Source organism: Rhinoderma darwinii, chromosome 13, assembly GCF_050947455.1.
Source record: "Rhinoderma darwinii isolate aRhiDar2 chromosome 13, aRhiDar2.hap1, whole genome shotgun sequence".
In the NCBI taxonomy this organism is placed as follows: Eukaryota; Metazoa; Chordata; class Amphibia; order Anura; family Rhinodermatidae; genus Rhinoderma; species Rhinoderma darwinii.
This window is the reverse complement of record NC_134699.1, coordinates 40,511,390-40,537,395: the sequence shown is the minus strand read 5'-3', so window position 1 is coordinate 40,537,395 and position 26,006 is coordinate 40,511,390.

Genomic DNA, 26,006 nt, shown 5'->3' with positions numbered 1-26,006 from the left:
CCCAATGGCGCTATCTACAGGGGGGTGGTGCTATCTTCAAGGAGGTGTGGCAATATCTACAGGAGCACTGAGGCACTATATGGGCTCTATCTGCATGGGACACTGTGGAGCTAGCTACATGGGCACTGTGTGTGGCACTATCTACATGGGCACTGTGGCACTATTTATGTGGGCACTGGCATTTTAAACGTGGGCACTGGCACTATATATGTGGGCAATATGGCACTTTATATGTGGGCATTGTGGTACTATCTACAGTGAGCACTGTGGTGCTATGTGGACACTGTGGTAGTATGTGGGCACTTGCACTATCTATGTGGGCACTGGCACTATATGTGGGTACTATCTACATTGGGCACTGGGGGACTATCTACAGCGGCCATGTGGCACTATCTACATGGGCACGGTGGTGTTTTCAATGGGTTGGGACAAAAAGACCCTAACAAATTAAATTAATCTGTTTTTATACGACCGTGAAAAACGGATGCCAAACGGCTATTAAAATTGGACAGACAGGCTGGAAATGGATGAAAATTTGGAGATAAACTGATGCAAAACAATCATGAAATACTGACAGTTGATCAGTTTTTAATAGCCATTTTTTTTTTCGTGTGAATGTAGCCCATGTATTTATATTCTTATTTTTTTTTTATTAGATACTATGGGGCATTATACTGTATGGTGTCAGCTAAGGGGGAATTAAACTGTATGGGGGTAGATAAGGGGGAATTATACTGTATGGGAACATCTGTGTGGGCATTATACTGTATGGGGGCTTAAAAGGAAAGAAAAATGGCCGCGCCGCTCTACGTGTGCCGTATCGGTTTTCCCTCTTTGCAATACTTTGCCATACATATGAGGCTGATTTCAATAGTCGACATCTGAATTTTGATTAGCCAGATGGCCGCACAGTCTCCGCCTCTCTACCTGCCCCATCAAGAGATTCATTACAGTTGTGGACGGGAGGAGATGAGACACTAGGCTGCAAAAAGGGAAGTTTGTGACATTGAGACCCAGCAATCTGGATCATTAACATATTTATGTTTCTGGGAACTTGGCTAATATTCGGTATTTAACTATTTATATATTAACAGTTATACATATATTTATGTGTTAATTAGTGCTAAGTACGGACACATAATCAGCAGAAAGATCTGTCAACAGAAGCATGTTAATTGTTTTAGTTGGCGGTTTAAACATAACTGTGGAGAAAATATTACAATGTGCCTCATAAGAGGAAGGAGCTATTGATCTTTACTGGGATGTTGAAATTCACACAAGTAGTTGAACTAGTTGACTCAACTGAGTTCGCTCAACATCTTTCGTTTCATTGAAATAGTTTTCTACAAATCAGTTGCTGTTATCATTATCAATGACTCTCAGAAGACTGTACATTACTAGATTACCGGGTTATAATCTGTGTATAATCTGCAATAATAAGCAATAAACTCTGGACCCAAGTTGCCAAGATCAGAACTCAGGCTGCAGCACCATTTTGGAGGAATGCTACGTCCGATATTGTGCTCCTAGCGACCGAGTTTGTGCAACTAATCATGTATCTTTATTCTCTTTGAAATTTGTTGCTGCACTATGAGCACCTTGTGTATTTTTTATTGTTGTTTTATATATAGTTCTTAAACTAATGGACCCACTGAAGGGTTTTCCGTTTCTGGACCTGAAGGTCCTACACATGGCAGCAAGATATCGACATCTGACCTTCTATTGCTTACAGCAATAACTGGAATCCACAACATAATGGAACATTTAAAGCACTGCAAAGAGTCAAGAGACAGACTAGTAAACCAATACACAGCAAGTACTTTGTTTTCTAAGACCCTAACTGGTCAAATTGATTATTCTGAAGATGACTCTAAAGGGTACAGCCATGGGCACAAGGTTAGCCCCCATCTACAAAAAAATCTATTTAAGGGGGACTTTGAAAACCTATACATATTGCAACACCCATGGGTTGTACCACATGTACTGTTATACAGAAGGTACATAGATGACCTCTTCATCATCTGGAAAGGGAATCTAACAAGTGCAAGTTTATTCTGCAGCTACCCTAATTAAAACACCTAGGGGAACGAATACCATGCAACATGATGAGATCAAATTTCTCGATCTGGTAGTCTCACATAAACATAATAAAATCATTACGTTCACATTTTTTAAAAAGGTGGACATAAACAGCTTCCTGAATTATCCTAGCAGCCATTATTCTAAGTGGGTCCAAAACATTCTGTACAGCCATACAAGAAGATATGAAAAAATTACACCCTCCAAACAGATATCCAAAGTCAAACATGTACATTAAATAAACGCTTCAGGGAGAAGGGGTATCCAAAACACCTTCTTTCAGAGGCATACAAAAAGAACATCCATGCTCACGCAACAAGATTGCCTAGTACCCAACAGGAAAGACAACATCAAAGTACCATCCCTACCATTTAATAAAAATTTCAATTTCATAACCACCTACAATACAGTTCATAAAAAAATCTGAGAAAGCCCAAATAAACACTGGCACATTTTAGAGCATAACTAACCCCATTCTAAAAATCATTCTCCCATCCAAACCACTGATAACTTTCAGGAGGGCCCCAAAACGTTAAAATATTTTAGCTCCAATCCACATCAGACATTGGACAACAATAGACCAACCACCAAATATACAGACCTTTATTTGCAATAAAATAAGTAGTTATAAATGTGGGATGGCGCGCAACTCATTTTGCCATACAATCACCCACAACTAAAGATCATTTTGTTCTACAAAACAACACTGGGGAAGCCTTTGACACAACAAATAAACTTATGTGTGTGTCACAGTTCGTGACATGTAAAAAACTGCACTTGTCGTGCTCAATATGTGGGTAGAACTATCCAACCCCTTCACTGCGGGCTTAACAAACATAGGTCGAACTGCCATAAAAAGATTTTATAGCACAGCATTTCCAAACACTGCACTATTAACCCCTTAGCGACCAGCCTATTAATGACCAAGCTACAGTTAAGGAAATAAGTATTTGATCCATTGCTGATTTTGTAAGCTTGCCCACTGTCAAAGACATGAACAGTCTAGAATTTTTAGGCTAGGTTAATTTTACCAGTGAGAGATAGATTATATTTTAAAAAAACAGAAAATCACATTGTCAAAATTATATATATTTATTTGCATTGTGCACAGAGAAATAAGTATTTGATCCCCTACCAACCATTAAGAGTTCAGCCTCCTCCAGACCAGTTACACGCTCCAAATCAACTTGGTGCCTGCATTAAAGACAGCTGTCTTACATGGTCACCTGTATAAAAGACTCCTGTCCACAGACTCAATTAATCAGTCTGACTCTAACCTCTACAACATGGGCAAGACCAAAGAGCTTTCTAAGGATGTCAGGGACAAGATCATAGACCTGCACAAGGCTGGAATGGGCTACAAAACCATAAGTAAGCCGCTGGGTGAGAAGGAGACAACTGTTAGTGCAATAGTAAGAAAATGGAAGACATACAAAATGACTGTCCATCGACATCGATCTGGGGCTCCATGCAAAATCTCACCTCGTGGGGTATCCTTGATCCTGAGGAAGGTGAGAGCTCAGCCGAAAACTACACGGGGGGAACTTGTTAATGATCTCAAGGCAGCTGGGAGCACAGTCACCAAGAAAACCATTGGTAACACATTACACCGTAATGGATTAAAATCCTGCAGTGTCCGCAAGGTCCCCCTGCTCAAGAAGGCACATGTACAGGCCCTTCTGAAGTTTGCAAATGAACATCTGGATGATTCTGAGAGTGATTGGGAGAAATTGCTGTGGTCAGATGAGACTAAAATTGAGCTCTTTGGCATTAACTCAACTCGCCGTGTTTGGAGGAAGAGAAATGCTGCCTATGACCCAAAGAACACCATCCCCACTGTCAAGCATGGAGGTGGAAACATTATGTTTTGGGGGTGTTTCTCTGCTAAGGGCACAGGACTACTTCACCGCATCAATGGGAGAATGGATGGAGCCATGTACCATCAAATCCTGAGGGACAACCTCCTTCCCTCCACCAGGACATTAAAAATGGAAATAAATATATATAATTTTGACAATGTGATTTTCTGTTTTTTTTTAAATATAATCTATCTCTCACTGGTAAAATTAACCTAGCCTAAAAATTCTAGACTGTTCATGTCTTTGACAGTGGGCAAACTTACAAAATCAGCAAGGGATCAAATACTTATTTCCTTCACTGTATTTTTTAAGTTTTTCCATCGTCTCATTCAAAGAGCTATAACTTTTTTATTTTTGCGTTAATATAGCTGCATAAGGTCTTGTTTTTTGCTGAACAAGTTGTATCTTTTAATAGCACCATTTTGGGGTTCATATAATATATTCATTGACTTTTATTAACTTTATTTTGGGGGGGAATAGAAAAAAACAGCAATTTCGCCACACTTTTTTGCATCCTAAATTTATGCCATTTACTGAGTGGTATAAATAACACCAATTCAACTATTGTATATACTCTTAACCTTTTTTGTTTTTGGAACACGAAAGAGTAGGCAAATTTGTATGTGTAAATAATAAATTTTCACCGAAGATACGATTGTTTACAGGGGGCAATTATCATTATGAAGCCTTGGAATTGCGCGGCTCTCTATCTGTAAATAGGCCCTGGGCCAGTTCCACTCAAACATAAACGGTATTTTTCTTCCCCCGTATTACACTCATACACTAGGGGGAAGCATTTTAAGTCTCTAGCAGAACTATTTTATTAGTCAGTTATTAAATGTCCCAGCTGTAAGAAATGCCATGTTGTGTCTTTTAATATCAAGCAATTCTGCATTACAGTTACTAAAAAGTAGGAAAATACGGGAAATAACTATTATAATGTTATCTTTGATGATTCCTTCTGATTCAAGCTGTAAGAAAGAATTGCAAGTCAGTATGAAAAAACCATTTAAGAAAGCGATTTTCACCATGTTAAAGTTCAGCAATTCAAAACATAAATTGGGATGGGTTTGAATGAAGACGCAAGCAAGGAAGAAGAGCGGAACTGCGAGTTTTAAAATTATTTTAAATAAGTACATCAATTTATTCTTTAAAAATCAAAGCTATTATGACTCACATCAAAGGCAAAAAGGAAAAAATGCAAAGAAGACTGGAATCATTAGCAAACTTTGCGGAATAAAATAATGGTGAATACAGAGAGACCTTGATTTACTGCAGATTTTTACCTTCTATTTTTATAATTAGTGAAATTTTCATATAACTGTAAATGTAGTTATTTTAAAGCTAAATACGAGGAGGTTTTTCAGGTTCAGGAAACTTCTACAGTTGAATAATTGAAGGAAACCACCTGGTACCAATATGCTCGTAAATAAGTAACAGTTCACTTAAAACCCGATCTCTGGTTATGAATTTTGCTTGGAGTGTTCATTTATCAATCCCCACCTTAAAGCCTAACTACTCATGGTGCTTGTACAAATTCTGATCCTTCCATCATGACGCAATAGGAAACAGAAAAGTTTTAACTAGGTAACTGTTACTCACGTTTGAGTGAGCCAGCGACGCTCTTCCACTGGCGACCACGGCTTTCTTGTTCTAAGTCACCTGCCACATCAAGTTGCCTCTACCTTGTTACTGGATACTGCTCTTGTCTCACTCCTTTGGATTTGTATTTAATCTCCTAGCCTGTTTTTATATCTCATCCTGGCTTCCTCCTCTTACTTATCACATGTTGACTGCTCCTCTGGTTGACGACCCTTGGCTTCTTTCCTGATTTTCAGATCTAGACCACCCTAGCAGCTTGTCTGCTGCCAATCTGTGACTATTCTGGAATCCGACCAGCTAAGACCATACCTTCTTGCAGGGGTTAAAGGTGAAGAACAGGAAGATTCCTTAGACTACATGTTAGTTTAGCCAGGGCCAAACTGATTGCAGTTTAAGGAGACAATTTTCAGGTGAGAATCATAACAGTAACTTTTCTCCGATGCACAGTAATCTGGTTTTGATTTTCAAGTGTTTTCACGATGTTATTGTCTGCTGTTATAACTAATCTGTGCTAAGTACTGATAGAATGTGCATGCGAGATGACACATTGTTATATTCAGCTCTTATTTTCCGGAATTTAGCCTGTGTGGTAACCTTTGCCGATCTCTTGTCGCAATTCACCAACAAGCCCACTCAAGGGACTTTTTTCCAATTTTTCATGCCACTCTTTAAGGAAAAAATAAACTGTAGTGTGTAGTCTGCCTAGTACAAATACCATATCTAGAATCACATGTTTTGACAATTTTGGTAACATTAAATAGTATTCATCATGCAAAGCTAACGGCAGGATGCCATCTCATAATGGGGAAATTAGGAGCCGACATACTGCCTGTGCAGTCGGGGAGCCCATGCCAGCCATAGAGCAGGAGCTGAAGGGTGAAGGAGGGGGGGGTTAAATGAGATTTTCTTACAATTTATGTCTCAGCTATGAAAGGTTGGAAAGTGGCATAGTGGATACAAGAGCATGCCTTAATGGTGACTGTGTGTCTCATCCAGAGATGCCTTTGTTTTTCTTGAGAGGATTCTGCTTGCCAGGTGTTAGTGATGAGTTCATTATTTGCGTTTGTGCAAAATTTGTCCAATGCATGAATGGCATGTTTGTTCAATTTGTGAGTGGCGTGTATGCAGTATATCAGAGGAGTAGCTAGGTTCTCCAGCACTCGGGGCAAAGATTCAGTTTGGTGCCCACCCTCCTCCAACTTCTGCCACACAGCCCCCCTGTAGATAGTGCCAAACACCCCCCTGTAGATATTGTTACACAGCCCCCCTTGTAGATACTGCCACAGCCCCTCTGTAGATAGTGCCACATACCCCCTTGTAGATACTGCCACACTCCCCCCCAGGATATAGTGCCACACAAGCCCCTTGTTGACAGTACCACACAGCCCTCCTGTAGATAGTGCCACACAGCCCCAACTGTAGATAGTGCCACACAGCTCCAAATGTAGATAGTGCCACACAGCCCCCTTGTAGATATTGCCCCACACCCCAATGTAGATAGTGCCACACATGCTACCTTGTAGATACTGCCACACAGCCATCCTGCAGATAGTGCCACACAGCCCCCCTAAAGATTGTGCCACACAGCCCCTCTGTAAATAGTGCCACCCCCCCTTGTAGATAGTGCCACACAGTCCCCCCTTGTAGATTCTGCCATACACCTGTAAAGGATCTGCCAGGCACAACTTCTGTGTATACGCCCATAGGTAATCAGTCTGCACCTGAGTCTATGTCTCTGAGACTGACTCCATCTTCCACCACTCAGGATGGCAGGCTTAGGAGTGGGAGAGCCTATCGCAGCCTGGCCAGACGGAGCTAGCTCCCGCCCTCTGTCTATTTATACCTGCCTTTCCTGTTCCTCCTTTGCTTGTGATTCTTCTTGTGTGGTTTCCTGGCCCAGCTACAGCTTCTACTATTTGATCCTGCTCCATACTGACCCTGTCTTACTGACTACTCTCCTGCTCTGCGTTTGGTACCTCGTCCTCTCCTGCTTTGACTCGGCTCGTTCACCACTCTTGTTGCTCACGGTGTTGCCGTGGGCAACTGCCCCATTTCCCTTGCTTTGTGTACCCTTGTCTGTTTGTCTTGTGCACTTACTGAGCGTAGGGACCGCCGCCCAGTTGTACCTTGTCACCTAGGGCAGGTCGTTGCAAGTAGGCAGGGACAGAGTGGCGGGTAGATTAGGGCTCACTTGTCTGTTTCCCTACCCCCCCCCCCCCACATTACATAATCACAAGCCCATATACCTAGTCTACCCTGGTCCCTGACACTACTATGGACCCCCTTGAGACCCTGGCCCAGAAAATGCAGGGTCTCTCCCTACAGGTCCAGGCCCTGGCTCAGAGGGTCAACCAGCCTGACGCTGCCATGGTAGTACCCCTCACCTCTTGAACCCCACCTCAAGTTGCCTGACCGGTTCTCAGGGGACCGGAGGACTTTTCTCTCCTTTCGGGAGGGTTGTAAGCTCTACTTTCGCTTAAAGCCCCACTCCTCAAGTCCTGAGAGCCAGCGGGTGGGTATAATTATGTCCCGGCTCCAGGAAGGGCCCCCAAGAATGGGCCTTCTCCCTGGCTCCTGACGCCCCTGAACTTTCCTCCGTTGATTGTTTCTTTTCTGCTCGGACTCATTTATGACGAGACTGACAGGACTGCCTTTGCCGAGAGTCAGCTGGTGACCTTACGTCAGGGTAAGAGACCTGTGGAGGAGTATTGCTCTGACTTTAGGAAGTGGTGCGTAGCTTCTCGGTGGAATGACCCTGCCTTAAGGTGCCAGTTTAGGTTGGGTCTGTCGAACGCCCTGAAAGACCTGCTAGTTAGCTATCCCTGTTCTTACTCCCTAGACCAGGTTGTGGCTTTAGCGGTACGACTTGACCGACGTCTCAGGGAACGACAACTTGAACGGTTTTGTGTTTTCCCCTCTGACTCCCCCATGATGCCTCCCGAGGTCCCGTTGCTTCGCTCTTCCACGGAAGACTCGGAGGTACCTATGCAACTCGGGGCCTCCGTGTCCCCCCGACAACGTAGAGAGTTCCGCAGGAAGAACGGTCTCTGCTTCTATTGTGGGGATGACAAACATCAAGTGAACACCTGTCCTAGGCGTAAGAATAAGCAGCCGGAAAACTTCCGCGCCTAAGTGATCATCGGGGAGGTCACTTGGGCGCACAGGTATTTCCCGTAAATATGAAACGTAATAAAATCTTGCTTCCCTTTCAGGTCTCTTTTGGGGGTAGGTCTGCTACCGGCAGTGCCTTCGTGGATTCAGGGTCATCTGCTAATATCATGCTGATATTGTATAGTCTATCCTCCTCATTTCCTTTGTTTTACTTGGTACCAGCACTCCACGCATTTGAAAAAATACCCAGCTGATTTTAATTCCAGAATGACCTCATAAGTGTTCCTGCTTTTGCTTGTGCTCTCAGTTGGCCACTGGGGGCGCATGGCAAGGTGAGCTCATTCCATCTGTTCACATGTTGTGGTGCTGTATGGTGGTGTCTGTTGCTGTAGTGCTGCACTTGTGGGGGGACGTGGCCCAGAGCCAAGGAGGCTTGGCACGGTCTGAAGGCATGGGTGCTTTTGGGCCGCTGGGTTGCTCCCTCTGCAGGAGCGGTGCTGCGGTGGTGGTAGCCGCCATGCGGTGCTGCAACCGCTAGAGTAGGGACCCACTTTAAAGAGGTCGCCGTGAAGTGGCAAGTGGGCTTATACAGTTTGATCAAAATGTTTACAAAGAACCTCATGTTCATGTTTCTAAATTATGCCTAGCGGCTCAGATCAACGTATATACTGTGGATTGTGCGGTCCATGTCTAGTTTCTCACAATGCTGATATTGTATAGTCTATCCTCCTCATTTTCTTTGTTTTACTTGGTACCAGCACTCCACGCATTTGAAAAAATACCCAGCTGATTTTAATTCCAGAATGACCTCATAAGTGTTCCTGCTCTTGCTTGTGCTCTCAGTTGGCCACTGGGGGCGCATGGCAAGGTGAGCTCATTCCATCTGTTCACATGTTGTGGTGCTGTATGGTGGTGTCTGTTGCTGTAGTGCTGCACTTGTGGGGGGACGTGGCCCAGAGCCAAGGAGGCTTGGCACGGTCTGAAGGCATGGGTGCTTTTGGGCCGCTGGGTTGCTCCCTCTGCAGGAGCGGTGCTGCGGTGGTGGTAGCCGCCATGCGGTGCTGCAACCGCTAGATTAGGGACCCACTTTAAAGAGGTCGCCGTGAAGTGGCAAGTGGGCTTATACAGTTTGATCAAAATGTTTACAAAGAACCTCATGTTCATGTTTCTAAATTATGCCTAGCGGCTCAGATCAACGTATATACTGTGGATTGTGCGGTCCATGTCTAGTTTCTCACAATGCTGAGACTGTCTATATATGGATACACAATGCTCTACCCGGGGATTCCACTCCAGGAGGAGTATTCAATTGTAATTGCGCCCGGCCCCCCCCCCCCACCTTCTCTCCTAGTTGCGCCCAGGGCACATTCCCAGCCTGTCCCCCTAGCTACGCCTCTGCAGTATAAGTCCGGAATGTGCATGAGTAGTGTCTGTGCGCCATATGTCCTATGTGTCTACAATGTGTGAATGGCATGAGTGTGGTCCACATCTATGTGAGTGACATGTATGTAATATAAATTATGGTCTCGTTTTTCTTTTTTTATGTGTGTGTATATCTTTATATATCTGGGATAATTATAGCTTTATGTAGCTATTTTTGGGTGGAGAGGAGTCCAGAAAACCTTTTTGTACAAGGGCTTTTTGCTGTCAGTGTCTTTCACTGGGGGCGACATGGAGAAATGCTTTGCCTCATAGCAAGAAAGTAACTTAATGGCATAACTAAGTGGGTACAGAGGAACCAGGAGTGTCACAGATGTCATTTTGCTTAAAATATGTTTGCATATGTTACTCCAATGTAAATTTGTTACTTTCCTGTTAGCATTTGATTTTGTCATCTACGGTATTAATGAGATTGCCTGCCATTGAACCCCGGAGCTGGAAACTTTGAGGTGTAAAGTTCACTATAATAGCAGACTCTTTAACAAATGGATAGGTCTTTTCAACTTGTCTGTTAGAAAGCAGCGGAACAGAAATTACCATATTGGCTCAGTCATGACATGACCGAGGAGCTGCTGACAGATGTGGAGGGTCAATGTTCTATAACAGAACACACAATGACAGCTCTAGACCGTGATACTTTTCCTTTACTGTCATCGCAGCAGCTGTCTCTTTTATTATAATCTTGCTGTGTGGCTATGTCAGTCTGTTGGCAGTCCAGTGAACTAATCCGTACAATTTGCCCTTTGGCACATCTTCAAAATCAATGTCATCTCTAAAAGCGTGTTTTGTGCAGTGGTTACTTCATGATGTTAGACATTTTCTCATATATATAAGCTAGCAACACCAACCCAGGCATTGCCTATGTTATACATGTGCTGCCGGTAATATAAAAATATGCTGCGGATAAGAACAGAGGTAATAATGATGAATTCAGATGGATAAATCCTGTAGAAGGATGAATAACCTAATCCATGTCCAGGAGGGGTGGTGGATAAAAAAATGGTAGCAATTTTTTTTTAACCCAGAACTACCCTCCTTTTCTTCACACAGCAGTAAGGGAGAGCTCACAAGTAGTAGATGTGTATCTCCTGCACCACTTGATGTCCTCCGTGTTAAACTTGGTGCAACATTCCACCTTGTCGCAAGTATTGATAACAAGAAAAATTCCAAGGCAGAGGAGCTTCTTGTAAAATTTAGCGTTTATTCGTCATGGCATAAGAAGGCAACGTTTCGGCCTCACATGATCTTTTTGAAGCCACGACAAAAGAAGAATGACAAACATACATACACGCCACATATTTAAACCGTTATTTGACACAAGAACCGCATCCATCATTACTTGAGTCACGCTCCATGTTACCATGAATATTTTAAACATCAATAGAATGATCAAAAAGGCAAAAAAACATTTAAAAAACGTTTTCTTTACCTGTAAAGAAGGGTAGGTCGTACTCTCTAGTTTTTGTACAAATGAAGTTTATTCTTTCACTGCAAATATTCTTTATTATGCCGTTTTTATATATTTTCGATCTCCCCCAATTTTCGATGTGCCTTGTGTAATAGTGTCCTTGGCAATAGCCAATTAGGTAAGCTCCTCCTTAGCCTTGCCTACAAACATTTTCAGGTTAAGTCGACATTTTGGTGCCGATTTTCCAGCCTCCATCTTGGTACATAATAACCTTGTGTTATCCCAAATGTGAAGTGTATAAGACTTCATTGGCCTAATCATATGATAATAATCCCAACAAAGAGCGCCCAAAATGAATGCTCTTACATCACTCTACCTGGTTGTCTGACGTTTCTGACATGGAAGCCCTAGATCCTAAAGTTTGCATTGATAAAAGGGTCAGTTTTGTAAATTGCCTCTAATGCATTTTTTTTTTTTTTACATTGATGGTCAGCACATGACAACCTTTACTAGTATATGCTTTCATGTCCATATTACGTTCAGCATCATCCCTATATTGCAAACAGACTGACATTTTGTAGGAAGTCTTACTTAAGATGTCCTAGGCAGTGTGAGATTCTTTAACTGTGAGAATATTTAACCCATAATACTGCAAAGAGACTGAAGACTGTGACCATTATTACCCGGGAGCCCAGTCCGCCCCTGCAACTAACTAATGGAAACCAGGAACTGATGGAAACCAGGAACTAGCACACTAAAATTCAGTCCACATACCGCCAACGCCGAATGGACCCTAATGACCTTAATGAACAGATAAACAAAACCACTGTACAGCAGGCACTGAATATTAAAGGCTATGTACACGTTTGAAAACTATTTTTTCTTTTTTTTTTTTATAAAAAAAAGGACCCGCTGTCACTGAACCCATAAGTGCCGCTGACCTGATGGATACAGGTTTCAGTGCAAGATACAGCTTGTCTGTATACAGGATACAAGGCAGCTGTATCTGAAAAAGTACAAATATTTTTTTTATTAAAAGTAATTACAAAGTTGCACCAATCACACTGATGCTAATTTTTATACAAAAAAAATAGTTTTCAAAAGTGTACATAGCCTTTAAGCCAATGGACACTAAACCACTAACTACCAGGAAAATAATTAATAAATGACTTGACTTCATAAGTACAAGGAACGTAGGGGCACTTTGGTTTTCACAAAATTCCAAGTTTGACCAGGTGCTAAAGAGTTTTCACTGCCATTGGCAGCAGCATGAAGATACAATTCGAAACATCCAGGCACCTGTGCAAAAACTAATCTACCCAACCACCACTTATGTCAAGCAATAACGACTTCACATTATACAGGAGTCATGCACACTATATATTTACTGTCATATAACTACATCAATGTGTAATTACTATAATATGTCATTGCATCCCTTCTCTTAGGATATAGGTGAGATCTTGGGAACAGGAGCCAGGTGATATCACTACACAGGTATAATTCTTACAGTTATGTCACAGAACCTGGATATTCCACACAATGGTATGCTACCAGAGGGAAAATAAACACAGTTAAGTCGCAATACAAGCATAATAAACACAAAGAAGTCACACAGTAGGGGTAACAGATATAGTCATGTCACAATAAAGAGATAATAAACAGGTAAATCTCTTCACAGAGATTATAATAAAAACCATAATGTTATAGTACATGGATGATAAACACTGGGAAGTCGTTGTAAAGTTGTACAGTGATTTCACTGTATGGAAATAACACCTAATACCTAATAACCACAGTGATGCAATAATAGCAACCTAACACTGTCATTTATAATACAACGAAAATAGACACTGTGATGTCACAGTACAGGTATTATGAACAGTGATGTCACAGTACAGGTTTTATGAACAGTGAAAGTATTTGTAGGAACAAGGCCTCTTCAATCCAAATGAAGTTAGAGACATAAAAAGAAAGAGATGGCTGGAACAGGTTATGAAGATAAAACACAGATTGTAAACAATAGATTATAACCTTCACACCCATTGAACATAGGATATAAACTCAGGTGGTTAATCATTGTCTACATGTAAAGTAAAATATTGAAATAAATCCAGATCCCATTTATTATACGTCATGTAATGCTGCAGCACAATACCAGTTCTACCCCCTCATCCACCACCAGGATGATTCGATTGCCCTGTCCCCATGTTACCTGGTGTATTGGCTGAAGAGACCATGCAGCTGTGGTGACTGTATTGTCTAGATGAGGTGTTCACAGTTGATGGCCTGAAAAGTTTTACACCATCTCCACTCTCCACTGTGCTCTACTAAGGGAGTCTCCTCATACTCTGGAGAACCCAATCTTTGTTGTTCTTAATCCTCTTCTGGGCTTCCATTCTTTAAAGGTTTGTCTCTGTGAGCTTCCACATCTGGAGTAAGTGATGCATATAGGGGCTAGCTGGCAAATTTTAGCCTGGGGGGCAAGTACACAGCATCGGCCCATGAGTAGCCGCCCATCCTTAACCTGTTTACTTCCGCCTGCCCTATAAAGGTGGCAGAGGTAACTGGTCTTTAACTCCCTTCCTGTACTTGCCCCCTGCTCCCCGGCCCAGCCTGCTTCTTGATGCGTTTTGGTGTTCCTTGGAGATTTTCTTCTGATTCTAACTCTATGTTGTTAATATTTCTGCGTTTTCTGAGGCTCTTCTCCTTATTGATCCTCCATCTGGCAGGGACCTGTTATCTGGTGCTTTTTCTGGTTTTGAGAATGGTCTTCTGCGGTTGTTCTTTGGTAGAGTTTGCAGTCAGACACTAAAGTCCTCCACTTTCCTCTTCTTAGTGAGGATCGCATCTCTTTTGATCTTTCTTCCTCTCCCCAGATTTTTTTTTCTCCATCATTTCTGAGGTGACACTATCTGGCTGGGTTGGTGGTTTACTGGCTTAGTGGCTACCCTTGGAATTACAAACTATGCTGCCATTATTTAACACACAGGTCATATTATTATTAAATTCTAAATTGTAATTCAGCTTTAAATAGTGTAGTCTTTTGCTGAACGCTTAGTGAGGTCCATTACAGTGTAGGAACCTAGGCCTGTCGCAGGATTCCTTGGTACTCTAGTGGGCCAGTCTGACCCTGACCATAGCCTTGCAAAACTTGAGTGAGGATGCGTGAATTAGGTTGTAAGCTTCATTGGAGGCACCAACTCATGGGCCTAAACACATTCCATGCGCAGAACTTTGGAATATGCTGGCATAAATAACAGTGTTAATAAGGTAAAAGGTAATAAATAATATATCAATAACAGCAAAGGATAAGGGTAGAGGAATGTAATAAAATCTGTATTTTTATTATACCTTCTTATCTACTCCCTAAATCAATTTTACTTTGGGTGGACATACCTTTTAATAAAATATGATAAACGTTTAATACTCTGGTCTGATTCCAGATCTACTAAAAAGGCTGCCAGAAATAAATTTTTGTGCCATCTATGAATGAGACATATATCAATGTGGATATATTCACGAGTGCGAGAAGAGGTTATTTGGCTTAGAAAACTTATTTTTGAGTACCCTACAAGGGAATTCTTAGTTAACAGAGGGAGAATCCAATGATCAGGAACCTGATCTATTAGCCAGAGTGTAGACAGGATACAAATAGCGCCTCTCACTTTTGAGGACCTAGGGTCTATTTCTTATGGGCTGGTTTACAAATATTTCATTAGACTTTATTAATGATTTATCCTGTGTGTGCAATGAGAACAGCACAGTTTAAGATGCACCTAAAAGTTCTGTATAGATTGCAAATCAGCCCTCAGAATCATGTCCAGCTAAAGGAAAAAAAAGGAGGAACAGCATCTCATAGGGTAAAAAAAAAAGCTCAATACAGGGCACAGAATGGTAGGTGTAGTGAAATGCGTTTACCTTGTCAGGTTGTGCTGTTATGTAGGAACATTGCTCATTTCAGGCTTAGATTAGAGATGCTGCCGATGTTCCAACAACCATACCTGGCAGCTCACCAAGGTGTGGGTCCAAAGGGTAGTGAAGAGCTCAATAGTCACAAGAAAAAGCTTTACAGAGGATCTGTTATATATTTATGCTGCCCTGTCTGAGAACAGCATAAAGAAGTAACAGATACCACTTATTAGGTAAATCACCGTGTTTTCGGAGAACTTACTCTTTATAGTTGTGCCACGAGATCGGCGATTTAGGTCTTGAATTAATAAGATATTTATATATTCATGCTCCCCCGCCATTCAGCCGCTGACTGACACTTTTCTTCCTATTACTCTGCATATGGAGAAAAATTTCAATCAGTGGCTGGAGGTTGGGGAAAGAAGCATGAATATATGAATATCATTGCACTTATTTGTCCCTGAATCGCCGAGCATGCACTGCAACTATAAAGTGTAAGTCCGCCTAAACTACTGCGATTGACCTACAGCAATAAGTGACAGACGGCTGAAATCAGAGTGTCTTCCACTTCTTTATGCTGCCCTCAGACAGGGCAGCATAAATATATAAAAGATCCGGTTCAAGCGAAGGAAAAATGGACAATGTCTTTGCGCAGACACCATTAGAACCAGTAACATCAATATGATATCTAAACTCCCTCATAGCCCTGTTTGTTTTAAGTAGCCTCGTATATTAGTCTACTAGTAGCGCAACAGCTACGTTGCCGGGGAAAATCTCTCCTGGGAATTGAGTGTTCCTTTTTAGTTTATACCTACTCCCCTAGACATCCTGTATCAAACTACGTCACTGGCTGATAGTTATCACTCTATCGCAGGGTTGCCAACCTCCACTTCAGAAATTTCTGGACAACTGAGCTAAAATTCATGGACAGACTAAAATTTTTACGGACACATTACAAAATCATTGCCTGTGCACTGTGCAGTGTGCTCACCAATCACAGCCTCGTTCGTAGCTTTCTCCCGCTAACTTAGGTGATGTTTTCCCTGATTAGTCTTTCACTTTCCCTTTCTTTCTCCATCCGGCCCAGACCACTGTGACGACTTATTCCAGCCATGACTTGTCACTGCAGAATTTGACACACAAACATTTTGGCTTCTCGCTTTCCAGCATCCTCCACACCTATGCCCAATCCTGTAAACAAACTTGTAATCCATAGTGCCCCAGATGGTGATAATGATCCCTCAGTGCTCAACACAATAAAATTGCCCCCTCAGTAACCGAGCCCCCTGCAGATAACACCACACACAGTCCCTCTTGTAGATAACGCCACACACAGCCCCCCCCCCTTGTAGTTAGCGCCACCCCCCCCCTTGTAGATAGCACCACACAGCCCCCCTTGTAGATAGCCACACACAGCTCCCCCTTGTAGATAGCCACACACAGCTCCCTCCTTGTAGATAGCCACACAGCCCCCCTTGTAGATAGCCACACACATCCCCCCTTGTAGATAGCCACACATAGCTCCCCCTTGTAGATAGCCACACAGACCCCTTTATAGATAGCCACACACAGCCCCACCCTTGTAGATAGCCACACGGCTCCCCCCTTGTAGATAGCCACACACAGCTACCCCGTTGTAGATAGCCACACACAGCCCCACCCTTGTAGATAGCCACACAGCTCCCCCCTTCTAGATAGCCACACAGCTCCCCCCTTGTAGATAGCCACACGCAGCGCCCCCTTCACTTGTAAGTAGCACCGCCCCCCTTCACTTGTACTTAGTGCAAACAGAACGGAGAGTGGTAGCCTAATGCTACCACTCTCCGCTCTGCCTGACACCACTCACCGTCAGGAGGAGAAGGAGGTGGTCATGCGGCGAAGCGGAGGATCACTTTAAATGGGGTCGGAGACAGCGACGGCACAGGACTGGACCAGACCAGTCACCTGATCTGAGTCACCTGACCTCATGTCAGGTGACTGGATTGGTCCACTCCCAGCACCGACCTCACTTGGCAGCGGCCGGCCTGCATATTTTCAGGTTCCACAGAATCTGAAAATATGCCCGGCCGCGGCCTACTATTCCTTTGCACTGCGCATGTGCATTTTGGCGCATGGGCAGTGCAAAGTTCCAGGAGACTGCCGAAAAACCCAGACGGTGCTTTTTTTCTGCCGGACACTACGGACGGCAGAAAAAAACACCCATTTTTGCGGACTGTCCGTAAATTTACGGTTGGTTGGCAACCCTGCTCTATCTAAATGGTAATCCCCCTTCGATACGTTTCTGATGGGAACGGCCTCAGTTTGACAGCAGATAAATGTCACAACATGATCTAGCTCATCAGTGCTTGAGTCTCAGTTTCCATGACAATGCTATGTGATCATAGTGCGATAGAATACACTTGAAACTGTGATTAATTAACATGTATTCATTTAACATTTATTTGTCCTGTTAACACACAAGTTCTCTTGTATCCTGCCATTTTACAAGCCTTTAGGAGTACTCTTATATATACTTTGTACCTTTTGTCTTTGACACGCTATATGGAATTGCATTTTTATCAACACCAGGCATATACCTGTTTGATACCTATTTTTAAAGTTGTTCTTCCTTTGCACCCCCCCCCCCCCCCCAACTATCGGTGGAGCTACCATTGTGGCATGGTTTTTAGGCATATTTAACTGTTAATAATTGCCTAATGTTACTATAGCTGTCTTTGTAGCCTGAAAAATGGGTCCAATGCAAGACAAGTTGGGGTGCAAATGTACTGGTGAAATTAATGTTTTTATTTTTAATTATCACATTAATTACTTGGAATTAGCTGTTTCAATATTTCCAAAATAAACAATATTTATTGTGATTGTCCTATGAGTCTAGGTACCCATGAAATTAGAAATCATGAGAACAGATCTCAGGGACCATGGCTGAGATTGGGCTGTGTTTGTGTATGTAGATTTTAGGACAAGCTGTGTCATTGTACGCAGCCCAACCTCAGTGACCTAAGTGCACTTCCCCTTTACGCAGAAGCCAGGCGTGATGTCAAACATTGTTTCTCAAAATAACTTCTCCGGCACAGAATGGGCTATAAAGGTAGTCTGATGTGCAGATAACATAAGAGACATTAAATGGTGACCTATAGAATAGTTAACTATGGCTGACATAAAATGACGATTGTAGGGTTCTAACTTTGGGACATAGCCCATAACATAATATTTTCTTCAAGTGCTGATCTTGGGCACCACATCTACAGGGGAAGCAATGGTTGTTGACAAACGCATACATAAAACAGAAGTCTATATGGATGTAATAAATCCAGAAATCTCTGTGTCTTCTGTGTGGCAAAGGTAAAAAAAAAAATGCCCTAAGCAAAGTAGAAGCAGAAGAAAAGAGTGTATGGCTAATAATGTAATAAAGCAGCAGTAAAGCATCTATTAGCAGGAATGGAGAGTGGCTACAAAGAGCATCTCTCGCTTTGAAGGATGCGGCATATCCAGGGGCATAACTAGGAAAGACTGGGCCCCATAGCAAACTTTTGACTGGGGCCATACAGAGTCCCCCCTGTAGATAATGCCATACAGAACCCCCCCTGTAGATAACGCCATACAGACCCCCCCTGTAGATAACGCCATACAGACCCCCCCTGTAGATAACGCCATACAGACCCCCCCCTGTAGATAACGCCATACAGACCCCCCCCTGTAGATAACACCATACAGAACCCCCCCCCCCTGTAGATAACGCCATACAGACATCCCCCTGTAGATAACGCCATATAGCCCCCCCCCCAAAAAAAAAACGGGCTATAGTTTGTCCTACAAAAGACATGCATCCCCTATCCACAGGATAGGGGATACATGTTTGATCGCTGGTAGCGATAAGGAGAACGGGGGACCGAAAGTCCCCCGAAGTTCTCCATGACAAACCTCGGACTTCCGGCGTCTGCGCAGTTCAATAAAAATGAAAGGAGCGCTGGTCACGCATGCGCACAAGCGCGACCGGTGCGCAAGTCATTTCTATAGAGCTGTAGACAGACCCCGGAAGTCCGAGGTTTGTCATCAAGAACTTCGGGGGACTTTCGGTCCCCCGTTCTCCTTATCGCTGGGCGTCCCAGCGATCACACATGTATCCCCTATCCTGTGGATAGGGGATGCATGTCTTAAGTAGGAGCAACCCCTTCAGTGGCGTCACGCTGTAGCAGCCATAGCAGCCATAGCAGCTGCTAGTGGAGCCTCCGGCCAGGTGGCACGTGCCCCCTCATGCTGCGGGCCCCGTAGCAGCTGCTATGGCTGCTATAGCGGTAGTTATGCCACTGGGCATATCTGTGTTTTACATAGAAAATCCATTGATTTCAATGAGCACTGTTAATGTCTTAAAGGGGTTCGCCAGGCATTTGATATTGATGGTCTATCCTTCTGATATGATTAATATCAGATCGTTTGATTCAGACTCCTGACACCCCGCCGATCAGCTGATTGATGAGGCCATATCATTTGTAGTGGCGGCCTATTCACAGTTTCCAGGCACTGCTCTGTACATATCTGTAGTGGATGTGCCTGGTTGCAGTTTTAGTCCCATTCAAGTGAATAGGATTGAACTGCAATCTCGGGCACTGCCGCTACAGTTGTGTACTGCACTGTGCCTGTCAAACACTAAAGATGCCACAGCAACGAACGTTGCGGGCCCTTCAATAAGATGGTCGACGCTGATGCCGGGAGTCTGACCCCCACTTATCTGATATTAATGGCCTATCCTAAAGATAGGCAATCAATATCAAATGCCCGGAGAACCCCTTTAAATAAACTTGCTGCCTGATTACCCCATGTAATCACTGGGGTCCAAGCAGTGACACCCTGGAATCAATTTATCATTGGAGGACCTTTAGAACAAAAAGAGATTGTCTAACATGGTTAATGACTTTAAAGAGGCTCTGTCACCAGATTTTGCAACCCCTATCTGCTATTGCAGCAGATAGGCGAATGAGGCTTAGTTATGCAAATGAGGCTTGCAAAAGTCCAAGTGGGTGTGTTTAAAAGTAAAAGTCCAAGTGGGCGTGTATTATGTGCGTACATCGGGGCGTTTTTAATACTTTTACTAGCTGGGCTTTCTGACGAGAAGTATCATCCACTTCTCTTCAGAACGCCCAGCTTCTGCCAGATCACGCTGTGACGTCACTCACAGGTCCTGCATCGTGTCAGACGAGCGAGGACACATCGGCACCAGAGGCTACAGTTGATTCTGCAGCAGCATCAGCGTTTGCAGGTAAGTAGCTACATCGACTTACCTGCTAACGCCGATGCTGCTGCAGAATCAACTGAAGCCTCTGGTGCCGATGTGTTCTCGCTGGTCTGACACGATGCAGGACCTGTGAGTGACGTCACAGCGTGATCTGGCAGAAGCTGGGCGTTCTGAAGAGAAGTGGATGATACTTCTCGTCAGAAAGCCCAGCTAGTAAAAGTATTAAAAACGCCCCGATGTACGCACCTAATACACGCCCACTTGGACTTTTACTTTTAAACACACCCACTTGGACTTTTGCATGCCTCATTTGCATAACTACAAAAATGGTCATAACTTGGCCAAAAATGCTCGTTTTTTTAAAAATAAAAACGTTACTGTAATCTACATTGCAGCGCCGATCACATGCAATAGCAGATAGGGGTTGCAAAATCTGGTGACAGAGCCTCTTTAAGGGCCAGTTCACACAGAGTTTTTAGACACGTTATTTGACGCAGAAACCGCATTGGAAAACGCGCCAAAAAACTTCAGAAAATGCCTCCCATTGATTTCAATGGGAGGCGGAGGCAATTTTTTCCCACGAGCGGAAAAACTGTCTCACAGGAAAAAGAAGCAACATGCCCTATCTTCGGGTGTTTATGTCTCTGACCTCCCATTAACATCAATGGGAGGCAGAGAAAGCGTATTTCGAGGCGTTTTTGCCTGTGGCGCTCAATGGGCACGAGCGAAAAACGCTGCTAAAAACACGGCAAACGGCATGCAGGCGGATCAAAATCTGCCTCAAAATTCCAAACTGAATTTTGAGGCAGAATTTTCTGCCTGCAAAAAGCTCAGTGTGAACATGTATGTCTGATTTGGGTGTAGATTTGCACTTGGGCCGAGGAAACAGATTTTACAATTATGCATTAAATGGTAAAACACTGGGTAAAGCTACTGCTGAAAAAGATTTGGGGATATTGGTGGACACTACATTTACCTTTAGCAACCAGTGCCAGGCAGCTGCTGCCAAGGCAAATAGAATTATGGGATTTATCAAAAGAGACATAGATGCTCATGACAAGAACATAGTTTTGCCTCTATACAAATCACTAGTCAGTCCACATATGGAATATTGAGTACAATTTTGGGCACCTGTGTATAAGAAGGACATGGCTGAACTAGAACGGGTGCCAAGGGCGACCAAGGTAATTAAGGGAATGGGTGGATTGCAGTACCAAGAAAGGTTATCAAACTTGGGGCTATTCAGTTTACAAAAAAAACGTCTTAGGGGCGATCTAATTACAGTGTACAAATATATAAATGGACGGTACAGAGATCTTTCTAATGATCTTTATACACCTAGGCCTGTAACAAGGACAAGGGGGCATCCTCTGCGTCTAGAGGAAAAATGTTTCACCACCGTCACAGATGGGGATTCTTTACTGTGAGAGCAGTGATACTATGGAACTCTCTGCCACAGGATGTTGTGATGGTTGATTCTTTAAACAAGTTCAAGAAGGGCCTTGATGCCTTTCTTGAAAAATATAATATTACAGGTTATGAGTACTGTATTCTGGAGATGGAACGTTGATCCAGGGATTTATTCGGATTCACATGTTTGGAGTCTGGGAGGATTCTTTTACCCTAATAAGGCAATTGGCATCAACTCATGGGGGTTTTGCCTTCCTCTAGATTAACACGATAGAAGTATTGGTTGGTCTTGATGGACGTGTGTCTTTTTTTCAACCTTGTCAATTATGTAACTATGTAACAAATAAATAAAAAGAGAAATAAAAACTGGACAACCCCTTTAAGTTTCGCATTCCTTATTCCTCGCCAAATAGTTTGACATGATTTCTAGTGAAAATAGCAGGAAGCAACAAGAGGCAGGGAAGCAGGATGGAAGAAATCCGCACAATGCTTCACCCAACATAAACAGCAGGTGAAAGACAGGACAAATGTATTCATGCAGAAATATTCACACTGTGACTGAATGACAGACTAATGCAAACATTGAGCTCAGCCTATAATACAAAGCCTGTACATGCCCAAACATACCACACATGACCCATGAAAATATCTCATATTTTCTTTAGCTTATTTTCCAAGACTTGCTATAGGTTTTTGTAAACCTTTCCACACATGTGAAGCAAGTGTAGAATTTTCCATTCCCTCAGAAGTCAAACATTTGTTGTTCCTTAGCCAAGGAACAACGACTGAGTTGAGAGCAAAGTCAATGTGGCTACTGACATGGATATACGCAAGCCAAGAGCATGGAGGAAGCCGGGTCAGCATGCAAATATGTATATGTCTGGGGAGTCACATCCATTGTCTATACAGGTGGTGGGGAACTGTGAACTCTCCAGAACTGGCGTCGAAACAATCAGGCCTACAGGAATCTTTTTGTTATCTGTCTTCATGGAATCTCCTCAGTGTGCCAGAAATAATATATATTTATTAACTAGAATTGCCCCGTCAATAAAAAAAAAGTCTGCACAAAGCTGAACAGGAGAATCACTAAGGCTGGGTTCACTCTGTGCGTTTTTTTGTGTTCATATCGTGTTTTTATTTGTTTATTCATTTGTTTGTTTGTTTGGTTGGTTGGTTGGTTGGTTGGTTGGTCGGTTGATGAATTACCATTGAGAGGCATGGGAGTTTGTCTATCAAAGCAAATAAAATGCATGCTAAATACTAAACAAAAACGCACAGTGGGAATCCAACCAAAGACAAGTAGAAAAAAATTTCTGTTTCTGTGGAAAAAAAAAGATCTCTTTTTTCTAATCGTGGACAATCAATTTTAAGTGGAACTGTCGGGTGTCCTTTTCTACCCTATTTGAGGGCAGCGTTGGATAGAGGAGGATTTGACTCAGTATTTAGTAAAAAAAGCTGTTTAAATGATGCCAGGATATAATTACGTATTAAACATTGGGTCAAATTGCCACTGAAAAGGACTTGATATTGGGGAACAGTAAGCTTAACGTAAAAAAACGATTACACTGCATTGGCGCTTCATCGGAATTAATCCTTTCACAATCCATGACGTGCCGATACATCATGGAGCGGGGAGGAGAAGTTTGGAGCGGTGAGCCCACTCCCTACGCTGCAGTCAGAGCCAATTCTAGCTTTTCTGCTGCCTGAGGCAAAAATGTAAATGTCGCCCCCCAGATTTGGATTGACATCCCCCTGGCTGTTCTACATCACTAGCAGCCTCCTCCAACTCTTGCGGATGTGCCATTGCCTTGTACCAGAGTATACCTCACTGCACGATGTGTGCCCAAGTAGTACAAGGCAATGGCGCATCCGAGAAAGTTGGAGGAGACTGGTAGTAGTGTATAACAGCCAGGGGGATGTCAATCAAACATGGAAAGGTGGGTTTGAAGGCAAGACAGGATAGCGCCATGACCCTTTAATAAGTAATCAGCAATTCGTGTGCGCCATTTTAAAAGTTTATTCTATAGGCTTTGCTGCATCTGAAAAAAAACATACAGGGGAATGTTTGGAAATATTGTCAGGTCATGTATTACCGCATGGTGGTGGTTCAAGGGGTTAAAACTACCTGACAGATTCTCATTAAATATATAATGAATTGAAAACAATTCCATCTGCCCTGCAATTTTGTTATTATAAATATATTCTACATAATTATAGCATCAGAACCAAGCTCTGACATATTAACAGCACCAGAGCAAAGATCAATGTAGCGTCCATGGCCACAGGCCGTCAGGTTTACTCACCTCCCGACGCCCGCAGCCATGGACCCGTGAGTGCTTGTCCCCATCTCCTTCCTTTGAGACACCAGCGCTCACGTCCGCTCCGTTCTGCTGTGTCCCGTAGGGTGCACGAGCACGCTCGTGCCTGTCTTTAAAAGGCCAGCGCGCACACATCAAGAAATCATCATCGTCAAACGGCCAATGATTTCCTGGCCTATAAGAAGGCCCCAGCCCTTCTGATCCTTGCCTGAGCGTTGTTAGTTTATCCCAGTCTGTCTTGCAAATGGTCCCTTAGTGTTTCCCGTTCGAGTTGTTACCCGTGCCCTGTTACCTATTCCTGTATCCCGTATTGTTCTTGTTCCTGTGCCTACCAGTGTTGGAGTCGTGTCTACTGCACCTGCTGTCGTTTGCCACGTCCAGTGTCTTCTGCCACGTCCAGTGTCTTCTGCCACGTCCAGTGTCTTCTGCCACGTCCAGTGTCTTCTGCCACATCGGATACTGCCTGCCACGTCTCTCACTACCTGCTGCACTGGCCTCCATCCGTGATGAAGCCACAGCCACCGTCTGGACTAGTTCAGCTACCCAAGCGTTACTATCTACTATTGACTTTCATATAGACTGTGTCCTGGTCAGCTGCCTCTTCGCTACGGCGAAGCGGCCTAGTGGATCCACATACCCTGTGACCGTGACACTCAATACATATATAAAGCACCAGAAACAATCTCAATACATATATACTGCACCAAAACAAGCTCAATACATATATACAGCGCCAGAACAATTAAACAATTGTTGCTAGGTTCCTCTGCAGATTACTACTGATCGCTGGGGGTTCCAGCAGCTGGATACCCTATGATCATTTTATTTCTGGAGGACTCTTCTAACATAAAAGAACTCTTCAAAATATACAATGCGATGAAGCTATATATAGTGGAAAGAAAATATGCACACTAATTAAAGAGTTTGTTCGAGATTAAGTAAGTCTGCTTTTTTTTACATAAACAGCTCCACTCATTTCCATGGGTTGTATCTAGTATTTCAACTTGTACCCATTTCAGTGAATATGACTAAGCTGCAATACCAGGCACAACCCATGGACAAGAGTGGCACTATTTCTTTAAAAATAAATAAAACCCTTTATCTTTTTGCTGTGCATAATAAATAATTCACATTTTACCTCAATGTATTCTAAATCCTTTTCACCATTGTGTACTTAAAGTGTAGTCTTTTTCCTACAAAACCAAGTATATACATTTTAGATGCTTACATATCACATATGTTAAACAGATAAGTTGCATTCTTAGCTGGAAGTGAATAAGATTAAAATGATCAGTCACCACCCACACTATAGAGAAAATATAAGGAGTACGATTAACTACAAATCCATGGTTAAATTAGTGATGGTTCAGAGGAAGACAGTGACTGGATCAGATTAATTAGAGGCTTTCTAGATTCAGCTGTGAATAAAATATAAAAATTTAATGAAAACCACGATGAGTTGACGAAATAAACAACGATGAGTTGTAAAGTAATGATCTTTTGTCAACACGGCTTATTTTAGACCTTCATGAACAAAGGAAAGTTAAGTGAGGATCAAGTGGTGCTTCACCTTCCATTTCCTGGATAAATCTACACGGAGAACAACTGCTTGGGATTTAGAAGAGTGGTGACTA